Source organism: Zonotrichia leucophrys, chromosome 11 (assembly GCF_028769735.1).
Source record: "Zonotrichia leucophrys gambelii isolate GWCS_2022_RI chromosome 11, RI_Zleu_2.0, whole genome shotgun sequence".
Taxonomy (NCBI): Eukaryota; Metazoa; Chordata; class Aves; order Passeriformes; family Passerellidae; genus Zonotrichia; species Zonotrichia leucophrys.
Window position 1 is genome coordinate 8,522,552 of NC_088181.1, and position 23,765 is coordinate 8,546,316.

Genomic DNA, 23,765 nt, shown 5'->3' on the forward strand with positions numbered 1-23,765 from the left:
GTGATAGAAACCCTCTAGTTCTTGTCTAGTCCTTTTAGGAGTAGTAACTTCTGGGGTACCTTACAAAAGGGACCAGAATAGGACACAGCGTGTCCCTGTACACGCTGGGACTCAGGTATGGAGGGGGGGAAGTGTCTGAGTTATGAAGTACTTAAAGTACTTACCCTTCTCCCCCCTCCTTCTCTCTCCTTTAGAATAATTGCTGAGATTTTTTTTTGCTTTCAAGGAATGCTATGTTATCCCTTCCCCAAACAAGATGGGAATGTGACCCACAGTCCTACCAGCTCTGTGTGCTGGATGCTCTGTGCAATGGTCTCTATTGAACTATGCAAAGGAACTATGTGATGGAGCAAGTTATTGCAGTCTCTTGCTTAGGTCAGGAGACTGACCCCTGTAATTTATTCATCTCTAAATAACTCCAGAACTAAGTCTGGATCTGTCTCCATAAACAACTAGGATCTGCAGAACTAATTGTGTTTGATAATAATTCTTCCCATTGAAGACATAAGTTATGTCTTAAATGTCAGAAGAGAGGATGATCTGCTTAGCTAAAATGAAATCCTTGTTTGCTCATCCTCAGATGTCACTGGACAACAGAGGGTCCTTCAGTGACAGATCTGGTCTCTGATGAAACCTAGCATCCTTTCTGCAACAGATTTTTGATTCCTTTTTTTCTAAATCAGATACACAACATCAAAGGTCCCAACAAGTGCTGGCATCCCCTGGGAGAGAGGGAGCAGTAGCTCACACTGAGAGCCTGCAATGGATCCAGTGCTGGGATGGAGAATGGGGCTGCATGCCAGCCCAGAGTTATTAACAGATGACTACACCAAGAACAAGGCTGCTAGAAACATGCTGACCAAAACAGAGATCTCCTTCCCCTGATGTGAAGCTCACAGAAAGGTTTTCTAACACAAGTGCCTGACTCTCTGCTGTCCCCACCTCAACCTTTGCTTACTCAACACTGAACACTGAGCTCCTGGGAGGAGCTGCTCAACAACCCCTGAGTCTTGGAAAAAAAAGGACTACAGGCAAAGACAGCCTCAGACAGACAATAATTCAAATCACTTGATTTGAGGATATTTTTAAGCTACTGATCTGAGGAACTGGGCAGAGCCCTCTGGTTGGGTACCTTCCAGCAAAGGCAAATGGTGCTGGTGTGCTGGAAACAGCACAGGGGGCTGCTGGTTCCCCTCACCTAAGCTGAGGAGAACAGAGGTGGATGAAAATCTCTCTGACTTAGTAAATCCAGACTTGAGAATTTGCCCAAAAAATTTCAATAGCTTGTTTTGATTTTAATGGAGTTATGGGCAACAGCAGATCTTGTACTCTGTAGCCTTTATTTCCTGTGAATCCAGTGATCGTGGTGAGGTTTGGAACAATGGCATCTGAGTGATGGGAAGGAGGTGGGGCAGCAGAGCCATGTGTCAGCACTGGTTCTCATGGATCATTTACTGTTACCCAGACAAGTTGCTGAACTTCTGGGAAATGTGTTCTTTGCCAAAAGGAGCAGTCAACACAAAGAGTTATGGGTGGCACAAGGCAAAAGGATCTGCATCAATTCTGTTTGAATTCAAGAGAGACTGTGCAGCAGCTCTTCCTCCCAGCTCTGAGCATGATGGCACAAGGCACAGCAGAGCAGGGGTCCATGGGATGCAGGCAGGCAGCTCATAAAAGCATCACCAGGAATAATTCATTTATTCTGGATGATTGGCTCGTGGCTGGATTTTGGGGCAAGCAAGATTAAATGCTGGGTTTTGAGCAACTAAGGGAAGGAAACATAATGGGGGAGAAAGAAAGGGTGAGGACAGGCACAAAGGGCAGTGTAATGGCCTCAAGAGGATGCTGCTGAAATTTGTTTGGTCCAGCTGTTGGTCAGGATGGAGGAGATGGGAGTGATGCCCACAGCTTGAGCAAGATTTGTGTCTGCCTTTTACTGACAGGCATCAACTCAGGAATTCAGAAGGCAAAAAGAGGGCTGAACAGCTGTATGGGGAAAGAGGTGAGCTTTGGTTTCTGGTCTTCTTCAGAGTCTAAACCATTTTTAGCTTTGTGCCATGAAGCTGATTACTGACATTTTCACTTCTAAATACTCCAAGCCAGTAAGTTCCTTATTGAGTAACAGGGATCCTTGTGCTGAAGGGGCAGAATTAAGGATGGAGAGTGGCTCTGGGACCCCTCAGTGAACACAATTGTGGCTGGGTAACAACACTGCTGTCATTCAAACACAGAAGTAAAACTGGTACTTTTAAAGGGGGCAAAGAAAAAACATCCTGATCCTGTGTGAAATCTCTCTAGAAGGCAGCCACGGAGAAAGCAGCACTGTGGATGCCAGTATGGAAGTTCTGCTGTGGGAAGTACCTATGGATTAATCAACCATGCAGTCAGCACAGTACCTAATATTTGAGTGAGCAAATCCCCCCTGACTCCTGTTCCAAAGCCTGCTAAAACACTGTAAACTGCTTTATTGTCCTTTATGCTTTTCACAAAGGTTTCTCCATTTGCTTGCCTTGGTGATGTGATGGCTTCAATCCTGTAGCAGCTTTTTCCAGAGTGCTTTGGGAACATTCCTGCTGCCACTCACCTGTTTGGGATACACCTTTCCTCTCACCTGCTGTTGTGCTTTACTGTCTAGAGGACATTTAAAGCTCCAGCACTACTCCTGGGAGGTACCTTGCTATGGGACATGGCTTGAGCCAGCTCCTGGTGGCACAGGACACAAGAAGCAGTGGGGTCTGTGTGCTGTGGTGAGCTTGACCATTAAAAACATACAGGTATAGGAACTAACAGAAGTGAGCAGCATGCCAAGACTGTAAAGTCTTTACAGGTTTAGGCAGGGTAGGCTACTCCTTAATCAACCTGCAAATTATGGGAGCAGAAGGTTTTCAGCACCAAAAATGTGAAATCTCTGTTTTCTAAATGGCATCTATTTTTCCCACTGTCTGAATTTCAAAGGTAAGTGCTGCAGGCAGGCTCCTCTTTGCCACACTACAAACTGGTTCTCTCCAGGGCAAAGGAAGAAAAGGGATTAAAGAGGATTCCCAGGGGCTGTAGAGGGGGGATAAAGTGCTGTAATTTAAAAAAGTGATTCTGAGCAATTAAAAAGCCATTTCATTCACCAAGTGACTAATAAAACACTGCACTCTGAATGGAATGGTGAGAGACAACTGAAGCAACCTGATTGCCTAAGGTACCCATTAATGCCTGCTCCCCATCCCTCAGCTGCTAACAACAGAACCCATATGTTGGCAGGTTGTGCTGTTGTACTCATTTCAGAATGGCAGTAACAAGCAGGTATTTGCAGGAGAAAATGGTTGCACTGCAGATCAGATCTTCTGCCATCCCCCAGCAAGTCATTAATCCTGAAGAAGTGCCCAGTGCCTCAGCAATTATTGCTTAATTACAAAATAAATGAAATACTTGGAAACAGGGGGTGCATTCTGCGTGGCAGCTTGCTTTGGCTTCTGTTCAACAAAGCACTTACGTGCCTTCAGCCTTTCACTCCACAACCACTGCACCAAGAGGGCAAGGCCAGAGATGGTTCTGTGCCTGTTCTGCTGACACCAGGGCCCCTGTGGCTGGGGGACAGTGCTCTGAACAGGGCCCACCAGGGCACTGGGGCTGCAGCTCAGCTGGGGGCTGATTTCAGCAAGGAGCCACTTTGCCTGGTCACTCCTGAGGGAAACACTTGTCCATCATCCTGAAAACTTCCTGGAGCAGAGGTCACAGTCATCGTCATTCCCATCCATCATTTCCAGCCAAGCTGGTGCTTTCCTTCCAGCCCTTCCAACCTGAGCCAGCTTTAGTCAACACACTGACACTTCCCTACACCTTCTCAAGCAGGTCCTCCTCTTCTTTTTTGAGGCACAGTGCCTCAGACTAGACCCAGTCCTCACATCTCCAGTCTGCCAAGATCATTTGAAGCTGTAAAGTTTATCCTCTGATGTGCTGAAGCACCTCTACCAGCTCCATACCACTGCCAGGGGTAAGTAATGATGCATTTCCATCCATTCTTCACTGATGAAAATTTAAAAAGAAATTGATACAGACCCCAGAGGATTCCTGGCTGACAGAGTCCTCTGCTCTGACCATGAGCCACTGATAACTGTATACTTTGGGAATGAGTTGTGCTACTCACCCTTTTTTTGTAAGACCTGGAATGGTTTATCTGCACTATTTTTCCAGGTCACTTTTTAAAAATCCAGTGGAACCCTGACAAACCCTCCCCAAAATCTAGATATGGCACCAACTATTGCTTTCCTACTTCTGCTGAGAAATCAAATGAGACTAGTTTAACATGCCTAATTTTGTATAATCCATGCTGTATGTCACTCATCTCCCTTTTTTATCTCCTAGGTGGTTGCAAATTACATGATTGATAGTTCAATTCTCTTGAAAGCTTCGAGAAGTTGACTGGTCTATAATTCTTACTCCTCTTTTCTCCCTCTATATTTAGAGAGAGGCACCCTGTTTACATTTTTTCCCTGTCTTCTGGTGCCTCACCTGCCCTGCAAGAGCCCTCAAGGAGAAGTGTTTGTATTCCTGAGATGGCGCCTATAAGTATGCACTAAGAATTTCCTTCAACATGGCTGACCTGAAGGCATTTAGCCTTCCTAAACGTGTCCTTTTTGGGCCAGAAGGAGGGAGTGGCATGCTCAGCAGTGGAGATTTGTGGATACCCCCTCTTGCTTCCAGTGCTCAGCAGCCTTCATCCTTTTCAGAGCTTCACATGCAGATTCTCATGCCCCAACTGACACAGCCCTGTCTCATCCCCTGCCCTTTGTCATCACTCCAAAACCTCAAGCCAATGCCTCCGAAATATTTCCTGCAAAATTCAGGGACCTTTGTGTGGCTTCAAACTGTCGGCATCACTGTGAAAGACATACTTATAAACTTCCAACTGCCTACCAGAGAAAATAAAACCCATACTGTTTCTGTTTTACCTAAGATGATTTACTTTCAATCAGCAAGATGTTTCCAGCTGAATGAAGTTTTCCCATATCAATGCACATCCCTACAATTACAGTGATTTGTTTGAATAAAACCAGGCAAGAAATCACCAGGAGATTATTACACTCAAAGTGTATCACAAGCAAATACCTTACAGATGAATGGTCCAGTTCCTATGAAAGCAGACCTGCTCCTCACCCTCACCTGGACAAATGAAGGAATTTAAAGGTCATTGCATGGCTTTCCTACAGATCCCTGTGCCTTGGCAAGGAGTTTCATCTCTCAGGGCTCTGGGGCACTGAGCTGGTTGGGGCTGGCAGTGGCACCACCCTGGTGGCACCTGCAGGTTCCCTCCAGCCTGGGTGGCTCTGAATCCTCAGCAGCATCTCCTTCCACCTCAGGTCTGTGCAGTGTTCCAAGTCCACACAACACTGTGGGACAATGCAAAGGGTGTGAGATGATGCTGGTGGGTGTAAAATGCTGTGTAAAAGGGAGGGCCACGGCAGAATGGAGGTGGCATTACAGGGACAACAGAGAATTTGTCCACAGACACATTTTTCTCAGGCTGTTGAGTCCCATCAGTACATTCACATTTATGGTATAGACTGATCCAAGATGGATTTTAGATGGGGAATCTTGGAACAAACACACCACACAAAATCTATTTTTGCTCAGCAAACTTTTCTGATTTTTATCCCCTCCCTTCTTCCCCCTTTTTTCTTTAAAAAATAATCTTTCTTGTCTCTTACCCAGAATCAGGCAGGTTATTCTGGTGGGGCTGGGCAGAGCTTGAGTAAAAAGAAAAAATCTAATTCTGAAGAAAACTCTGCAATCTTTGTTTGTAAATGGGGAAAAACAGCACAAAATCTGACTTTAATATGTAGAGAGGAGGATGATCAAATTCTGATGGAAAATCTCTTGCTAATCAGCTACTTTAAATTTATTTTTATCTTGATATGAGGTTAAAAACTTTGTTTACAGGGGAGTTATGAAGCTAAATTCCAGTGATTCTCTTCTCACTCATTTAATAGCCTGAAATGCGATTAAAAACTCCTGGATTATGTTAAACTAAATCAACGCAGATGCCCATGACCTTGTGTTCAAAGACTGCAAAGGCACAGTTCAACCTCCATGACAGGGTGCAAATCTCTCTAAACTCTCATTCTTCCTCCCCCCAGCTGCGCTAGGATGACATGTTGTACATCCTATTCCCACAAGAAATTCTCTGAGATGAAAATTAAGATGACTGTTTGCCTACATGCTCTTTTTTAAAAAAAAGAAAAGCAACTTCCTTAGCCAGGGTCATCTAAAAACTGCAAATGGGGCTCATTTTAAAAAGCATAATTTTTTCAACCTGGATTTTTAACACTGGTCCAAGAAATACTGATGAAGCCCTGTGATAGACACCCAGCTGGGGAAAATCTCCTTTCTGGAGGAAATACCTTTGGGTCACTCAAAACTGAATTCTTACCACCAAAGTATTTCTTGCATGCAAGGATATTATTCTAACTAACCAGATGGTTCACGTTAAAAAATAAGCAAATCCATCAGGCGATTGAAATGCTGCCAAAATCCACAGCCCTGGAAATGGCCAAGCTTACCCAAATCAATTGCAGAAGTTTCACAGACCTGTACAAGGCAGAAGCATTCTTGCTCCTCTAAGGCACTTCAGTTTGTGCCTAATGCTTCTAAGTCCCTCTGATGCCTTCATGGAGTCTCTTTAGAGCAGCCATGTGCTGCTGCACCTTAACTGCTGGCCAAAAAGCTTGAAGATGATGTTAGAAGAAACTCTCTTGTGTCTGCTCAGAATCTACATTGCTACCATCTTATTTTTGTCTGTAGACAAGTGGCTATTGAGCCAACAATGATTAGCTTCCAGACATACAAGAGTCAGATACCGCATCTTCCCCAAAACCTTTGATTTCAGATTGTTTTCAGGTGCATAAAATATTTGCAGAATACTCTTCATTTCCAGTATAATATAGCCCTAAACTAGGAACATGTACAGCACTCCCAACATGGTGCTGCACAAGCAGCCCTGTGGCTGTTTGGAAGTAGCTCTTAGTTTTCTTTTAATTATTATTATTATTTTTTAATTGAGTTCTGCATCAATGCCTAATTTTGTCTTTGGGCTGTCTTGAGTGGTGATCCCTGCTTCAGCTGAATGCTGTAGCTGAAATGAGAGATGATTTCCTGGGCTGCATGCTGAGGTTCCTGCTATGTGTCTTTCACTGGACTGGGGTGTTGGCTTGGTTTGGCACCCCACATTTGGGATGCACCAATGACCTTCCCATCTCTGCAGTGTGAGGATTGTTTCAGCATTTACATTTTCAACAGGAAGCAGTGGAGTGAAATACTTTGTTTTTAAGTGTGTGTATAAAACAATTTCAAGAGCGTAAACAGTCTACTGCATCCTGAAAGTAATTAATTAGTGTTGATGAATGAAAGACACTAGTCCTGATACTTCAAAAGAAGGCAAGGCTGTGCAGGCAGAGCAAAGCCAGCTACTGTGCTAGTACTCCTCCCAACACAATAGGGAGGTAATCATCCTTTGGAATTTAACACTACAAAGTCAGGAAAATCATAGAGTTGTTTAGGTTGGAAAACACCTCAAAGATCATCAAATCCAACCCTTACCTTAGCACTGCAAACCCCACCAATAAACCAGGTCCCTAAGTGTCACACCCACATCTACACATCTTTTAAATGCATCCAGGGATGGTGACTGCCACTTCCCTGGGCAGCCTGTTCCAGTGCTTGACAACCCCTTCAATTCCTCTGAATTGTAATCTAAACCCCTCCAGGTTCAACTTGAGGCCATTTCCTCTTGTGCCATGGCTTTCCTGTGACAATAAGCATTGCCCACACCAATCCTAATTCTGCACAGTCAACCAAACCAGTGCTTTAACCCACCTGAGGCAACTGAACAAGTTTTTTCCTGCAGAAATTTCTGGCCATGGTCCCCAGAGGAGTTCTGGTACCCAGATGCACGATCCTGCTCCCGAGTGTTAATGACCATAAATGAGCTCCTCCTTTCTTGGGAGCTGCTGGTTCTGGTGAGGGCCAGGCTATGGGCTAACTGGGGGAGGCACACTCATGCACACAGGCACAGGATCTGACTCCCAGCATGGAGCTGCAGGGATTCAGTGCCCAGCTCAGTCCCCAGCCCAAACCTCAAACCTTCCCCTACAGCACAGATAGGGGATGACACTATAGGAATGTGGCCAGGGGAAGAAAAACCCAGCACACTAGCTAATACAGAAGCCACACACAGACCCTCCTTTTCCTGCTCCAAATCAGTTTCTTCTGCTCCTCAGAGGCAGATCTGCCCAGATGGGAAGCAGAGGGTGGAAGCAGGGTGCAGGCAGAGGCTGCCCCTGACCCCCATGTCTTGCACAAAGCTGGGAGCAGCACAGACTTGAGTTTTATGCAATGTCAGGCCACTGGCATAGTTTGGTTTTACTGAAATTTGCAGTCAGTTAACTTTGATAATGTACCCTCTCCTGGGACCTTTAATATTAAGATCAAATATTGAATACCCTACATGGACCTAATTAGTTTTAATATGCATCCTGCTCAGCTCAGTAAGAACAGCAAAGAAACACAGTCAAAAACAATTAGATCAGGACTTTTTTCGATTAAAAAAAGACAGCTGGACTACACAGATTCCTGCAGCAGCATTTGCATTAGATGAGATTGCATTTTTCTGTGGAAAAAGCCTTGGAGCCAAAAGGGTTTCAAATAGCACCAGAGGAGGCTGACAGCTGCATTCTTTGTTGTGCATTCCCAAATAATAATTCAGTGAAGGAAAAAGTGTTCCTGCTCCGAGTGACTTATTGTCTCATCCCATGCAATGTGCCACATACTCAATCTACTTTGTCCACACTCTGCCTGAGACCAATGAGATCCCTCAGGGAAAAAAAATCCACCGGGCTGGTGATGACCCACATGAGAGAATTCTCATTAATTCCTTGGTAATGTTACATAAGGTCATTTTGTTGAATTAAAATTATTTGGATTAATCCTCTTAAATGTTCTCTTAGATGCAAGGGGGATCCAACTGCAGCTGGATCATCCCACAGCTGGTTCTAGAAAGTCAAAATAGTGTTTTAAAGCCCCATAATGGTTTTGTTAAATTCATCCCCTGAACAAGGACACAAAGCAGCTTTTTATGGCTTTTTTAGATCACTTACAACTTCTGTAAGCTGTCATTAACTATCATCAAAGCCTGAAAAACGAAGCAAATGGGTTCAATGTCAGTTTTACTGCCCAAACCTAAATAATATTTTTGGTTTCCCATCTGCCTCATCTGAAGTGTTTTGATAGCTGCAAGGTGACTTTGCCTTTCAAAACCTTTTCAGATGTTGCTCTCCATAACCAGATATTCTGTGGACAACAGAGGAAACAAGAGACAGGGACAGTCTCTTCACTGCCCCATGCACTTCATCCTCACAATCCACTACCACCACCAAAACCCACAATAGAAGACCAACCCTGTGTATTTCACCCAGACATCGAGAATGAGTGTTTGATTCTCTCAGTGTATCAAAGCAAGGCTTTGGTAGAATGTACCTGGTTCCTCATCCTAATGCAACAAACCTGGCTTCCAAAGCCCCTCCTTCCACTGAAATCCACTGGGATTCAGAGTTCCTCTTCTGTGTCTAGAGCTGATCTTTGCACAGTTGTCATATTTTTCTGTGTGTCCTAGTTGTATTAGTGCTCATTAGGAATTGTGTGCTATCATGAAAACACTCAGCTAAAATAAAAAAGATGCTTTAAAGCAGCTTTGCTTTTTTGGGATATCAAATCTAGCAGCAACTGTCTTTCTGAAGCAATAATTGATGTGTTTGATTAGGTCTGGTGGCAGATGGGGGTTTTTCAGTAGTTTTGATGTTTCAACATGTTAAGCTGAGAAGGAATCAATTCTGGAAAGAGCGATTATGGCATTCCTTGTATCCTGTCCATCTTCTCTGGCACGATTACAGCTCAGGGGCTCCATCTCTGAGCACTGTGCTTGCCACAAGCCCCTGGGTGTGCTGCCAAGCTGACATTAGCCTCCACTAATCTCAGCTCAGAGATTTTTGAGTCATGGTGTTCCCAGCTCTGCAATGTGCTGCCTTTCTGTGAGAGGATGTAATCAAGCATCACACCACACCCCAAAGAGCACAGGCCGAGGGAGGGGATCTGGATGCTGGGAAAAATCCCTGAAGACTGCAATGGATCCTCCATCACTGGAAAATTTTGCAGTCAAATTGAGGATGTCTGCTGTAGATGAGATACAAGTCGTGGATGGAGGAACAGCAGTTTGGCCTCTGTCACTCCTGCTGCTGCAGGCAGCAGAACCCCAACCTTGCCTGTCTAACTCTGCTATTTCTTACAGTGGGGCTGCAAAGTTTCTGCAGTCCGTGTTTACTGGAGCTCATGGAAGTCTGCCTGCAGCTGAAGCGTGGCTCTGATGGAGCAGGGGTGGTGAGAGCTTGCTTTGGGCCCCTGTGCTCAGTAATGCCAGGTCATGGCTCTGAGCTCTGCCAGCCTGCCTGCTCAGGTCTGCTCACTGAGGCTTTCCAAGCTGAAGACTTTGAGCTGAAACCTGGCAGATACAGTATTTTAGGATTCTGCCCACACTGCTAATAAGATTTCACAGCAGGAAGGAGATGTGTTGCACTTGTGGTTAATTACATGCATTTGGATATATTTGAATCATATTCTACACTTGTACTCAGAGAACAGGTTATCTGAAAGGAAGACAAATGCACAGCTTTTACAGCTTTTCCCTGACACCTGCCACAAGGCTGCAAATAACCCTTCAGTGGTTCTCAGATGCAGCTGATGTTGAGAAAATACCAGTGAAGGACAAGGCCTGGGCTGATCTAACTCAGCACATGCCCCCAGACATCCTTACCTGTAGCAATGGGGGAAGGCCCCACATCAGCACTGAGTCTCCCACCTAAAACTGCTGTGAGGAAGACGAAGGAACAGATTTTTCCAGTGTTTTTCCAAGCTTTTCGACCAACCTATTCCAGCACAATACTGTTTGAAAGAGGATTTGAGCATCCTCAGTGTCTCATGGCATTTCCTGGCACAGAGGACACCTGCTCTGGTGTCCTCTGTGTCTCTCTGAGCTGGGACAGCCAGTCAGAGCTGTCATGTGAGGCTCTGGGGCACGGGGTGGAACTGGGAGGTGGGTGCTGCCAGCAGAGGAAGAATACAGACATATGGCACAATGAATGCACCCAGTGCCAAAAGATCACAAATAATTATTTGTCCTTGCTCCGCAGAGTGAGCTGGCACTGTGTAACCAGATCCAAGTGCTGTCCTGTGACCTCCCAGTGGCAGTAGGAGAGAAGGACAGAGCTCTAACCAGGAGAATTCCTACAAAATCAACAGAGCAAGGGCTGGCCACTGGCACAAAGCATATCAGCTCCCCTGCATCCCTCGGTGACTCAGCCACCCTGATGGGATCTGTAGAGTTCCCTTGTGCCCCAGGCACACCTCTCACACCCTCTCTGGGTAAGGCACAGGTCCCTGCACTTTCCTAGAGTTTCATGTCAGCTCTTGGCACAGCAGCTCCTGCCAGTAGAGAAAGGAGTGATCAAGAATCAAATATCTGGGGTACCCTGGCCAGACTCTTCCTGCTGAAAGCCTGGCTTAGAGCCAGGCCAGCACTTAAGCCCTCCTTCCCAGGCCCATTCTTTGCTAATGGGAGCCCCAGGAGCCCGGCACTACCAAGAACCAAGGCGGAGACTGCCGGCAAGTGATCCTCTGGGGACAGCAGCCAGCCATGGAGCCCAACCAGGCATCAATGCCCAACCAGCCATCAAAGCCCAGCCAGTCATCAGAGCCCAACCAGCCATGGGAGCCCAACCAGCCATCAGAGCCTGACCAGCCCTCAGAGCCCAACAGCCATGGAGCCAAACCAGCCATCAGAGCCTGACCAGTCATCAGAGCCCAGCCAGCCATGGGAGCCCAACCAGCCATGGGAGCCCAGCCCCTCCTGCTGGCACTGCCTGCTGGCCCCCAGACCCTGCAGAGGCAGCAGATGCCACTGTGCAAGCAGCTGCCCCTGGGGTACAGACTCATTCTGCTTCAGCCACTCCTGGCTTTCTCATAACTGAGAGCAGAGCCACATTTAAACAGATGTAAAAATGTGTTTGCCCATTACACTGGGAAGCGACCGCTGCTGCAAACACCTCAGAGCATGAGTATATTCCTCCTACTGCTTTCATCAGTCTTTGTCATCCCCCATGTCCTCATCTTCAATTGAAAAATTCCTTATTGATTTAATTTGCAAATTTGCCTCTAAGTCTCTCCCAAGAGTACCTGAGAAGATGCAAGGCAGTTCAAAGTGACTGTTTGAACCGTCTTATAAAGCATCCATCTAGATATGGTAAATCTGCACTGTAATAAATTTATTCCACATCTGATGATCAGAGTTTAAGCTTATCTCTAGTATTATTTTACTGTCTCCAGTGTAAAAGATTACTGCTTTCTGGAGAGGTTTGATTAGATTCAGAGAGGCTGAGGTTTAATGAGCATAGACTTCTTTGACTCTCTCTTCCCACCCACGTAGTGGGTGCACTGCTGCTATTTGGATGATGAGCCATTTTGATGGTGTACACTTCTGTTTTTCCAAAACCTATCTAGGAAAACTTGGACAACTCATTTGTTTCTCAAAGCTTTCAAGCATTCCAACCAGCACAGACCTTCCCTTCCCTCTCTGGCCAGCCTTTCCTCCTCTCACCCTTAGCCCCATGAAAAGGAACTGCTCCCAGCTTTACTCCTGTTGGTCTGGGGAGATGAGCTGGGGCCACCCTCTGCCCTTTGGGGGATGTGGGCAGGAAGAAAACAAACGAAACACTGATCTAAACTTAGGGAACATAGGTCAGGAAGTGCTGATATAGTATCTTATAGCCCTGACAATGCCCCCTTTAAACAGGGTGATTGTGGCTTACTAATATCCATGTAACAGATTAACCACCTACAGAATATGGAGAAATGCATGATAAAAAGCAGCACCTAATCTATGAGCAGAGGCAATAGTGCTGAGTAACCTTCGGCAAACAAGTGGCTCATTAACCAATCAATTGACAGTGTTAAACGGAATAACTCACGCTGAATGCTGCTGCTGCCCTGGCACGGCTGGGGAAGGCAGGAGGGGGGGACGAACCCATCCCCACTTTGGGAAGGATTGTCCCAGGTGTCTCTGCTTGGGAACTGGAGAGCTGGAAATCACATTTATTCCAACTAATGCCCAAATAAGAGCCTGCGACCAGGTCAAAGGTCCCCTGAGAAAACCCAGGAAACAGACTGGCCTTGAGGTTCTCTCATCCAACTGATGGAAGTGAAACTTCTATTGCTGTTCTTCGCTGATACCTCTCAGGGACCCCCACATCCCTCAGAATATCGGGCATTATGCAAGATCCTTCCCTCCTCTTCATTCCTAAATCCTTCCTTTAGAGGATCCTGGGCAATAAGGCTTTCACCAATTCTCTAGGAATAATAATCCATAACATAACACATTTAATCCCTTAGAAATAATTCGTGCTGTCCAGTCAAAATGTATGTATTGACAAACTCAAAACCAGTTTCCACAATGTCATTCACACAGTTATTTTTAGTACCAGTGTTGCCAGCAGAAATAACAGGCCTGATGTGTTTCCTCCCCTTGGCTTAGAATGAGGCTTCTGAAATTATAGAGGGGGCCACTAATTGAGTACCAAGAATGTTACATACGATTTGCACTGCTGTAGAATCTGGTAGCAAACCAGCGTGCTTCCAACCCCACTTGCACATGCAATTATGCCACTGTCCACTCAAAGGGTGCATATCCACTGGCAGGAGTATTTGTGACCACAGATTACATTTGCTGCTACAAACCATCCCTGACAAAAAAACATGTCGGATTTTTTACCCAAAAATAACATTAATCTTAAAGAACTTCCCCTTCCCTTGTTTTTCAGTTGTGGTTCCACAGACATAATAGGACTGAAATGAGTCTTTCGATTCTTTTGGTTTCTGTGGTGGGGCCCTGGACTCATGCCCACGGTTCCAGGACTCCGGGACCACCTCCCAGTCCCACACAGGACCAGCCCAGGAAGGTTTCCTTGCCAAAGCCTCGCAAGCAACTGTGCACAGCTAAGGCTAAACTGTAACACAGCTACCGAGCAACAAAAGGAAAGAAAAGCTTTCTGTTCTCCAGTCATTTAAACAAATAAGATAAACAACATTTCCCAGCCCAGGAAGATTATGTGTGGCTTTTGTGTCTCCTGTTTTGGTTTCCTGTGCTAAGCACTCACTCACCCATTCACAGTCACTAATGCCCAAGGCTCAGAGTAGCACTCCCTTGTGTTGATTTCCATGTGTACTTTAGGGTTTCTTTACATACCCAAATCCTCATTATCACTCTAAACCACGGTAAATTACAGGAACAGTGGGCTGATAAAAGTCCTCCTAATTCAAAGCAATAGTGAGCCTATTACTACTGAAAGCACTGGTCCCTGGCCGCAGCGGCACACAAGAATTGAGTGGCAGAAATAAAAGGAACCTGGCTGGCTGAAGAGCCGGGACGGAGGGATGTACCAGCAGCACAGTGACACAGCCCCACCCGAGCGGAGCAGGAGGCAGACAGGCCCCCCACCAGGGCTGGGGGAACAGTGTCATCGCAGAGAACTATTCCCGCCGCAAAACCAACATTCCATTTCCTGATCATTCCATTCAGATCTCTCTTGTCCCCTCCCTGTGTCTTCCTAACTCAACATACGTATTTCTGGCTTGTTTTTCTTTCAGTTGCCCCTCATTTCCTTATTTTTCTCACTCTCCTTTTCTCAAAGCATGAATATTAATGTTAATTTCGGCTCATTTCACCTCTTGCTACCCCATTCCCTTCAGGAGCTGCCTTTCGCAATTTGGATCCTTCCTTTTATCAGTTTGTCCACCCAGGGACTCAGAGCTTCATAAAACCTTACAAACCTGCGGCAGCAGAGGGAATCCTGTCACACGGAGAGCAGCAGCGTGTCCCACCCCACCGGACCCGGCTGGGGCTCGGTCCCCTGAGCTGCCTGCCAGGTGATGGAAACACACAACGCACTTAGCGCTGAGTCCTCGCTACACTAATTTCCTGGGCCTTGTGCAATTAGTCATCAGCAAAGGGGCTGTTAAGTGCTGGATAGAAACTCTGCTGAAATCTCTGAGTGCCTCTAGTTTCTTTCCGAAGAGTTGGATCAGGCCCTGGGAATGCATTTGTTTGTTTTTCCCTTGTCATCAGCCTGCCTTTGGCTGAAAGCTATAATCCATTCAGGGAGGACCTGTTTATCTGTGAGAATAGCAGCATTGCTGTGAAGAGGTAAGAGTGGGAGTGTGCTTCAGGCAAAAAAATGCAGATTATAGCCCCCTAGTAATGAATTCAGCACAGAAAGAAAGAAATGCAGGCTGTTCTAATTTTCTGAATAGATGTAATTCCATTTTGTTCCCTATGAGTCCCTTCTCTGACAATTGTCTGAGTGGAGGGAGGAAAAAAGGGTTCCAAGCAAAACACTTGTCTGTGAAGGATGTTATTAAAATGTCCTACTTGAACACAGGCTCTCTGCAGACCAGGGCTGCAGAATACAAACGTCCTCTCTCCCTTAGACAAGCTTTGTCTAAATGCAGAATGTTTGTCAATTATTTTCCAAAAGCACAATTGCTATCATCAGAATTAGAGCTGGCTTGACTTGTCCTCCCTGATTAAGCACCCACTTTAACAGGGTAGGTTCAGAAGTTCAACATGAACTTGAGGGCTGCTGGATTTGCAGCAAGCTTAAAAAATGCTCAAGAAAAAAACACAGCGAGGGAACAGATGTGAGATACACAGAAAATAGGCACAAAACCTGAGATTGGTCAGAGAAATTTTAAAAAACTGTGGTGAGTGAGAATCCACTGAACAAACTTCATGGCCAAAGTCTTTGACTGGGTGAACTTTCATCATTGGGCTTCTGAGGTCTCATGCTCATTCACACCTGCATCCAAACATGGTTCTATAGGTTTGTTCAACCTGGCAGTTCTTAAACCAAGAATTTGGCTGGGGGTCTGCAGCATGGATGTCAGTTAAGTTTTAGCACAGAAATTTGCCCTTCTATCCTCCAATAGAGCTTCCTATTCTTTATTGGTCAGGGCAACATGTCCTGTCTCAGGTATGTGCTACAAACAGGGCAGGTATCCCATGAAACAGGAGAATGTGTATTTTTGTGGCCATGTGTGGGGTTTATTCACTGCAAAATTTAAGACTGATGAGGCTTCCCAAGGCACTCCCTGCAATGCAATCAATTATATCACATCATGAACCTATCCAACCTGCAAAGCCCAAAAGTGTCTCACCCTGTCCTCCAAGTGCTTTTCTTCAGCCTCTCCTTGATTTGTGAGAAGGTGTCTTAATTCTGCAGGGCAGGATTCCAACTAGACCCAGTGACTACAATGGGCTAGGGCTGAAATAGAAATAAACAAGAGAGAACCTGGCTGCCCCTCACCCCATCACTCCTGAAGGTTGAAGAAACTTGTTCTGACCTTTCCTCTTAAACTAGGAGAAGTTTTGCATATGAATTCTGACCTGCCTTTTAAATTTACATTCCCATGCCACACAGAGGTAGCAGGGGCACCAAAGCTTTATGCCAAGGGCAAAGGGAACTGGGGAAAAGTGCTAAAGCCAATCACATTCTGTTCATTATGTCAGTAGCAGCACCATCCCCAGCATGCCAGGGCCACGTCCCTTGTGAAGAGGACACAGTCCCTTCCCCTAAACTCTCACTATGTGACTGTGCTATTATTGGTACACTCAATGCTGAATGGCCAAAGGAAAACACTGCACTGGCTCCTGCTTTTTTCAGATACAGAAAGGACAGCAGGCACAAAGGCAAACATAGCCTCTCCTGTGCACATGTGACAGTCACCGCCTAAGTGACTCGCCATCAAAATGCCTCATTCCTCCTGACAGGTCTTGTCCTAAAACAATGTCTTAAAAGTCTGCAGCTGGGCTGGATTTTCCAAATCCAGCTGAAACTGCCAAAAGAACAGCAAAAGCCCTGCTAGCAGAAAAGATGCCTCTTAGTTTGTAGAGAAAAGCCTTCCCAGCAGTCTGTCCATAAGCAGTGGACATGGTTTGCCATTTTCCTCCTGAGCGGATGCGCAGCTGGGGCACCTTAAAGCAGAGTATGCTTGGGAATGGGTGTCTGCTCTGCTCCATGCCTGTGCAGAGCTGTGGATAAAGGGTATTTCACAGAGAGGGAATGGTACAGTTTCCCACAATCAGTGAGGATGGGTTTCCTTTGCTATATTCACCTAGATCTGGGCTCTTGGCTCTGAAGCATTGAGTATTTTCACATGACTCCTGCTTGGTACAGACTGTACCCACATAAGGACTTGGCTAAACTTGGGTGCAGCACAATTGCAGTCTGGCACAATGTAGTTTCTTCCTCTTAAATGCAGCACCTTTATATTTGTTTCTGAGTTTTACCTCATTGATTTTCCTGTGCTGTTTCAGCAGCACTGTTTCTCCTGCTGTCCACAGAAGCGCTTGCAGCTCTTACCCAGTATTTCTGAGCTATATCTTATTCTGAGTTGTACTCTTATACTACCACACCAAACATGAATGGGAACACTGAATAGCACTGTTTGAAAGCACATAAAAACAGTGTGGGCACTTACAAACCCACTGTACACTCACTCTATGCTCAACACTATGTCTTACAAGGTGCTCTTTATAGGCTGCTTGATAATTTTTGATGGCATCTCTCACTACCAAGTTCAGGTACAGCAACACTCAGTTCTGTAATCCCTCTTTGTTTTTCTAAATTTGTGGTCTTGCTTTCTCCCCCCACCGTACTCAGAGCTTTGATGATAATCCATAAAAGAAAAAGGTGTACCTTTCCATTTCTATCCTAATGATTGCTTCTGAGCTGTTTTGCCATAAACAAGTCATCCCTTACAAATGAATGAGAGCACTTCAAACACAGCAGCCTCTAATGATGCCACTGCAAAAGTCTTTTTGGTTTGCATTCCTTGTGAGAAAGCAGGGGAAAAAAATCCTGAACTGATCAGCAACAAACCAGCCACTCCTACCCAGATGATCCCTGGCTTCCTTCCAGCCTAAAAGAGTAGTGAGAACAAAACCCTTGCTGAGCACGCTGCCTCTGCTCCTGCCCCGCTTCAGCAAGGGATGTGTTGACACCAAGTGCTGCACGAAGACAGGCCAGAGCCAAGCTGAACTGCTCTCAGCTTGGCTGGCTGTCAAAGCACTGCCTGGAGCTCAGCTGATCCCAGGGTAGGTAGTGTGGGGTGCCAGGCTGGGGGAACAATGCTGAGCTTTCACAGCCATGCTCAGAACACAGAGACCAAACCCCTGTCCCTTCTCCCAGGGCTAGGTTCCCCTCCTTGCTTCCAATAATGTCCCACACAGGTTTGTGGTTTGAAGGCTGTGGTGGCCTTGGCAAGCAACAGGGGACCTCAGGCACCTGCCTGGAAAAGGAAATGCATGGAGCATCAGGAAAGGAGCTCCCACAAAACGAATTAGCCCTGTTAACAAGCACACATTCCTTACAGCGCGTCACAAGGAAATCCTGGCCAGCATTTCTAAGCTTTATCCATCTTGCAATGGTTTCCACCCTTGCTGTTGTTTACAAGCTTAACAAACTGAAGACTGTTTGAAAGAGATCACTCCTTAATCTGGCTTGTCCTAAAACCAATAGAAGAGAAGGAAGGCAAGGTCAGGCATATCCAAGGCCAGCACAGAAACATCCTTATTTATCTTCCCTAAGCTGTTTTAAATGCTAACTCCTTCAAGATATACTGAAATAGTCAAGCTTTAAATTTGGTGGTGACTGCAGGTGGAGTAGAAACCCAATACTTTGTTAGCACTTAGTTTTGGTTGGGTTTAATCTTCATATTTGGTCCAAGCCATGGCACCAAATATGCAGCAAAGTCCCAGATAAGCATCTCCTGCCTTCTACTTCCTACTCAGCTCCAAGCTGTGGGTCAGCCTCAGAGCCCCACTTCTGTGCCACTGCCAGGTGCATGAAGCTTCCAAGAGTCTAATTATGCATCCCCAACATGAAAAGCCATCCTCTAAATATCTGATTGGGGAACACGGAGCCAAGGAGTGAGACAGACAGCTGAGCATAAAGTTATTTTTTAGAAGCTGAGTTTAAGGTTGGCTAAAAATATGGCCTATCCCTTTCAAGGGTTATTTTGCTTACGGTGTTGACAAGAATAAAGCTATTAGTAACAGAGCATTCAGAGTATTTGGAGCTGGTGTTTGTCTGTCAGTCACTCATCCTCCAAAACACTCTTGTCAACATTTGGAAAGCAAGTGGGATGTATGCTCCAGCCCCCTCCCGGGAAGGCTGGGAGAGGATAACAAAGCTGAAAGAGTTGCAAAAACCTGGGGCTAAATAAAACAGGATGGGGGGAAGAAAGGGGGAAAAAAAAATCTTTTCAGAAGGAAACATATCAGAAGCCCCAAAATGTCTAGAAAAATGGTTTTAGAGGAGGAAAAAAAAATCAAGTACAGGGGAAAATAACAAAAACTATTGTTTACAAAATCCATGAAAATAGAATAAGAGACAATGAGTGGAGATTCCATAGGGGAAGAGGAAAAGTGACCATAGGAAAATCAAGGTATCATCGTTCACATAGCATGGATTCCCAGGACATGTAAAACACTTCCCTTAGAAAAAAGAGCTCTGTGCCCCAGGCACCCCAGAAGTATAGGACTGGGGGGCACCTTGAGCACCAGCCTTGCAGTCTGCTAACCCAGCTTGTTTGGCTGCCAGGTAGAAGAGGTGACCATAGGGAAACTGGTTTGCTGCTTATGCTTCTCCTTATCTCCCACAGCAAGTGCACGAACATCTGTAGTCTGCACTACCCCAAACCAGCCTCTTGTCTCCCTCCTCTGCACCTCTAACAGATCCTGTAACAAGAACATGTTGTCTCCTTTCCTCTCCTCAGCTCTCCAGGACTGAGCTCCTCATGTTGACAACATTCCTTTTTCAAAGGAAATCCTTTGCATTTCCCCTTGGTGCTCCCTATGGAAGGTAAGTTCTGTTGTCTAACAGCATCTTAAACATTTAAAGTACCTGCTTGGAAAGGGAAGCAGGAACCTGGTAGGGGCTGTTCCCCGTGACCATTGCCCTGGGCAAATTGCCTGCTCACTTTCTGCTCATCACGATACCAGCTCCAGCCTCACCAATACATCTCACCACCACCAAGTTAAAGATCTGCAGAGCCAAGAGATATTCAATGCTTAGCACAGCAATTTCTCTCGTGACTAATCCTGCAGTTAGACACCTTTTCCCAGGGATCCCATTGCTGACACACAGTCTCCAGGCTCCCTCTCTGCCTGGATCTGTGGCACACGGTGGAGGAGAAGGCTGAGTGAGCTCAGCCTCAGCTGCTGCCTGCGCCCCTGTAACACACAGACAAAGCTGCCTCTCCCCCCGTGGTGTAGAACCTCTCACCTGGGAAGAATGGGCTCAGCTAAGCATGCCAGGCAGTAACTGTGGTCTGCAGAAACAGGACAATAATCTCTCAGCACAGTAAAACCCTGAGGTGCCCAGCCTTGCCTTCAGAGGATAGAAATTATTAACTGAGCAGTTCTGAGCCAGGGGGGTTGGACACTGAGGTACCACTTATGACAATGAAATGTGCACAGGCAAAGTGTACCTTTCCAGGCATAACCTGGGGGATGAGGAGTAACTTTACTCAGGCTCAATTTCCACCTCAGTCCATGAAGTTGGTCTAAACAGATTGAGAGCTGAGTCACTTAGAGCTATCTTCACAAGGAGCTCATCAATTTGAGTAAGCCATCAGCCCCAGGCTATAGCACGTGGCCATCCTTGCCTTCACCCTCCAAAGCAGCATTGCTGAGATCCGTGGAGCTCTCTGGATTTTCATCAGTAACAGCAGAGAAGGAATCATCTCAGTGCAAGAAAATGGTTGTGGTCCTGCTCCTGTTGAAGTTAATCTCAAAGCTCTCAGATGTAACCAGGGATGCAGCTGCCCTGGCCAGCTGTGCCCATGAGCAAACACAGAGCTCAGGAGAAGACAAAATTATTGTAGAGGAAGAAAGCCCTGAGATGGGGTTCCTCCCCTCTCACCTGTCCCCTCTGCTCTACAGTGAGTCACTGGAATCTCACATCTGCTTACTGCTAAGCTGACAAATCCCTAGGCCTGAGACCAGCCTGGAAAGGCTGCCACATTCCAGAGGGCACAGCTCCCTGTGCACATGGACTTGCTCTCCAGCAGGACACACCACGTGCTGAGGGGAAATGGTGAAAGCAGCAGAGAGTCTGTGGGAAAGACATGAGCAGAACCCAGATCTCCATGCTCTGCACTAGTTCACATGAGACCCATGAGAGCATTTAGAAGAAAATGGGGGAATTAGATGGTTTTGTGAGCAAAGACACATTTTCAGGGTTTTTTCAGGGTTTTTTTTTTATTAGCTTTCTAAAGAGGCACCTCTATAATGAAAAATGCAATCCATGCCACTGGTTCTCCAGAAAGAGGTAAGGCTGCAGTCACCAAGGGTGAAATCCTGTTTGCTTCACTTGTGGGCCTTAAACACACAACATGCTGAAAATCCTGCTCAGAGCAGGTTTACAAGGTGGAAATCCTTTGGAGATCTTTTACTGCAGAGGAAGGAAGGTAAATATGAACAAATTCTAAATATTTAGTTGTTTAAATAAATAAAGCTTTAACAGATTTTTGGGATCTATTATTCATGATGTGCTGGGGATTGTCTAGACTGTGTACCAAGGCATGAAACCATTTTAAGAGGGTAGCAAATGACATTTAGGCTCAGAAAGGTGAATCAGTTTGTGTACTGAGTGCTGGTTCAGGCCTGTGTATCACTGTGGACAAATAAACTCCAATTACCTCAGTACAAAATGTGCTACAATTCACTGGGCATTGTAGCAAAATGACAAATAACAAGACCAGAATGTGATTATTTTCTTTTCTAAAGATATTGAACAAGGGGGTCTCTGTCAGCAGTAATATTGCAAGGTGTACATGTCCCCAGGAAGGGGCTCAGCCAAAAGTGGAAATAAGCAGCTGCGCTAATTCATTCACTGCACATGAAATTGGTCTAGAAACGACCTGATTTTCAGCTTTATGAAAACACAGAACATTTGAAGTGCTTTGGTGAAATGATTGTTTGAAGAAGTTGGAGGACTAGAAAAAAGGCCATTGTAATCCTTTTGGGATGCAGCTTTCCCAATGCAGTATGCCAGCTCAGTGTCACCATCAGAGCTTCAATACAGGCTTCCTGCCTTGATAAAAACACCACCCTATTTCTCTAAGACTTTAAAATGCCATTCAGAACCCAGAGTTTTCCCTGTGCCTGTGTCTGTAATCACACTGCATGATCTCAGAGAAAACACAGCTAACCAAAGATGGGCTGCTCTGACCTGAGCAACTGTCTCCGTGTATTTGTGCTTTTGTCTTGGCATTTTCAGCAGGGTACAATTAATTAAAATTCCTGATTAATTAAAATGTTTTGCAACAACAGCAGCAAAAATTGCTTGGAGAAAAGCCTGTGCAAAGTGAAACTGGAGTCTGGTTGGTATGAATATGCATAGTGGCCAAAGTACACTGTACTGGCATGTGCAGCCTGTCCCTAAAGTAAATGACATAGTGAAGGAAGAGGGAAGTAGAAGCTTGACAGATGATGACAGGGGGGTGTAAAAATTTGCATTACCCCCTGTATTTCCCTTAGTGCCCGTATCTCACAGCGCAAGTGCATGGAAATACAGTGGCTTTCAGTACAGCTGGATGAATGCACGGCTCTGCCAAGGAATTAGGACTTGGCTAGTGCTCCTGCTCCTTGTTCTGACCATCACTGGCTGAAAAAGCTTGTACAAGTTGCTTTCCTCTTCTGGGCCTCAGTTTCCCCTCTGTAAAATGCAAACAACACCACTTCTCTATCTTGTGTGATGTGCTATGAGAAGGAGAGAGAAAGCAATACAGTACAGAAGGAGAAATCCGTGTTAGCAAGTGATTCTCTTTCCTCTTGCCTTTGTCAGATCCGTGCTGTACCGGGAGCCAGCTCCGGCAGCTCGGGGCTGTGAGGAAATCCTTGTTGTGCTCTGAAAGCCCTGCAGCACACTGTCATTGTCAAAGGGCTGATGAATGGTTCCACTGGGGATGCAGAGCCTGCTCGGGCGGGAAAGCAGCAAGGCTCAATAAACAGCCCCTGCTCTTGCCCAATCCGGATAATTAACACTTCTGCAGCTCTGTACACAGAATGCCTCCTTGTTGCACAGAACGCAGGGGGCCCTTGGCCCCGTTCTGTCAGTGAGGCACCCCGGCCCTGGCTCTGCCTCTCAGGGGGAATGCCCTCTTTGAAATGCCAGCAAAGGGGATGAAGTTTCTCCCCTTCCCTTCCTCTCATTTTTAAAACGGGGTTTCTTTGGCAGGCGTGACTCCCACTTTAACAATTTAAGGGCCACATGAAAGAAGTCATATTCTGAAAGAGCAGTTTCAGAAAACATCTGCCTGCAAATGGTGTGTGTTCATGCAGCAGCTCTGTTCCTGGAGAAGGTGCAGACTCTGGACCGCTCATTTTTAGGGTCAAAAATTAATTTTGCAACTTCCACACCAAGAGGGCAAAGAGTCAAAAAGAGAGATCTCTTGCCTTGAGCAGGATTACCAGAACCCTTCTCCCCAGGACACATGGCAGTGCCAGGAAAAATACTCTCAGGGCAGGATAACACATAGCAACCGGCCCACCATGGTCACTGGCTGTGGTATGTACACAAGTCAGAAAAAAAATCTTGATTATGAGATCTTTT

General features: G+C 45.8%; 1 protein-coding gene across 2 annotated transcripts in view; it reads right to left on the reverse strand.

Annotated features, from left to right (window-relative positions):
- GNAO1 (G protein subunit alpha o1) overlaps positions 1-23,765 on the reverse strand; it is a 145,170-nt gene that overhangs the window by 92,117 nt on the left and 29,288 nt on the right. The window lies entirely within an intron of this gene.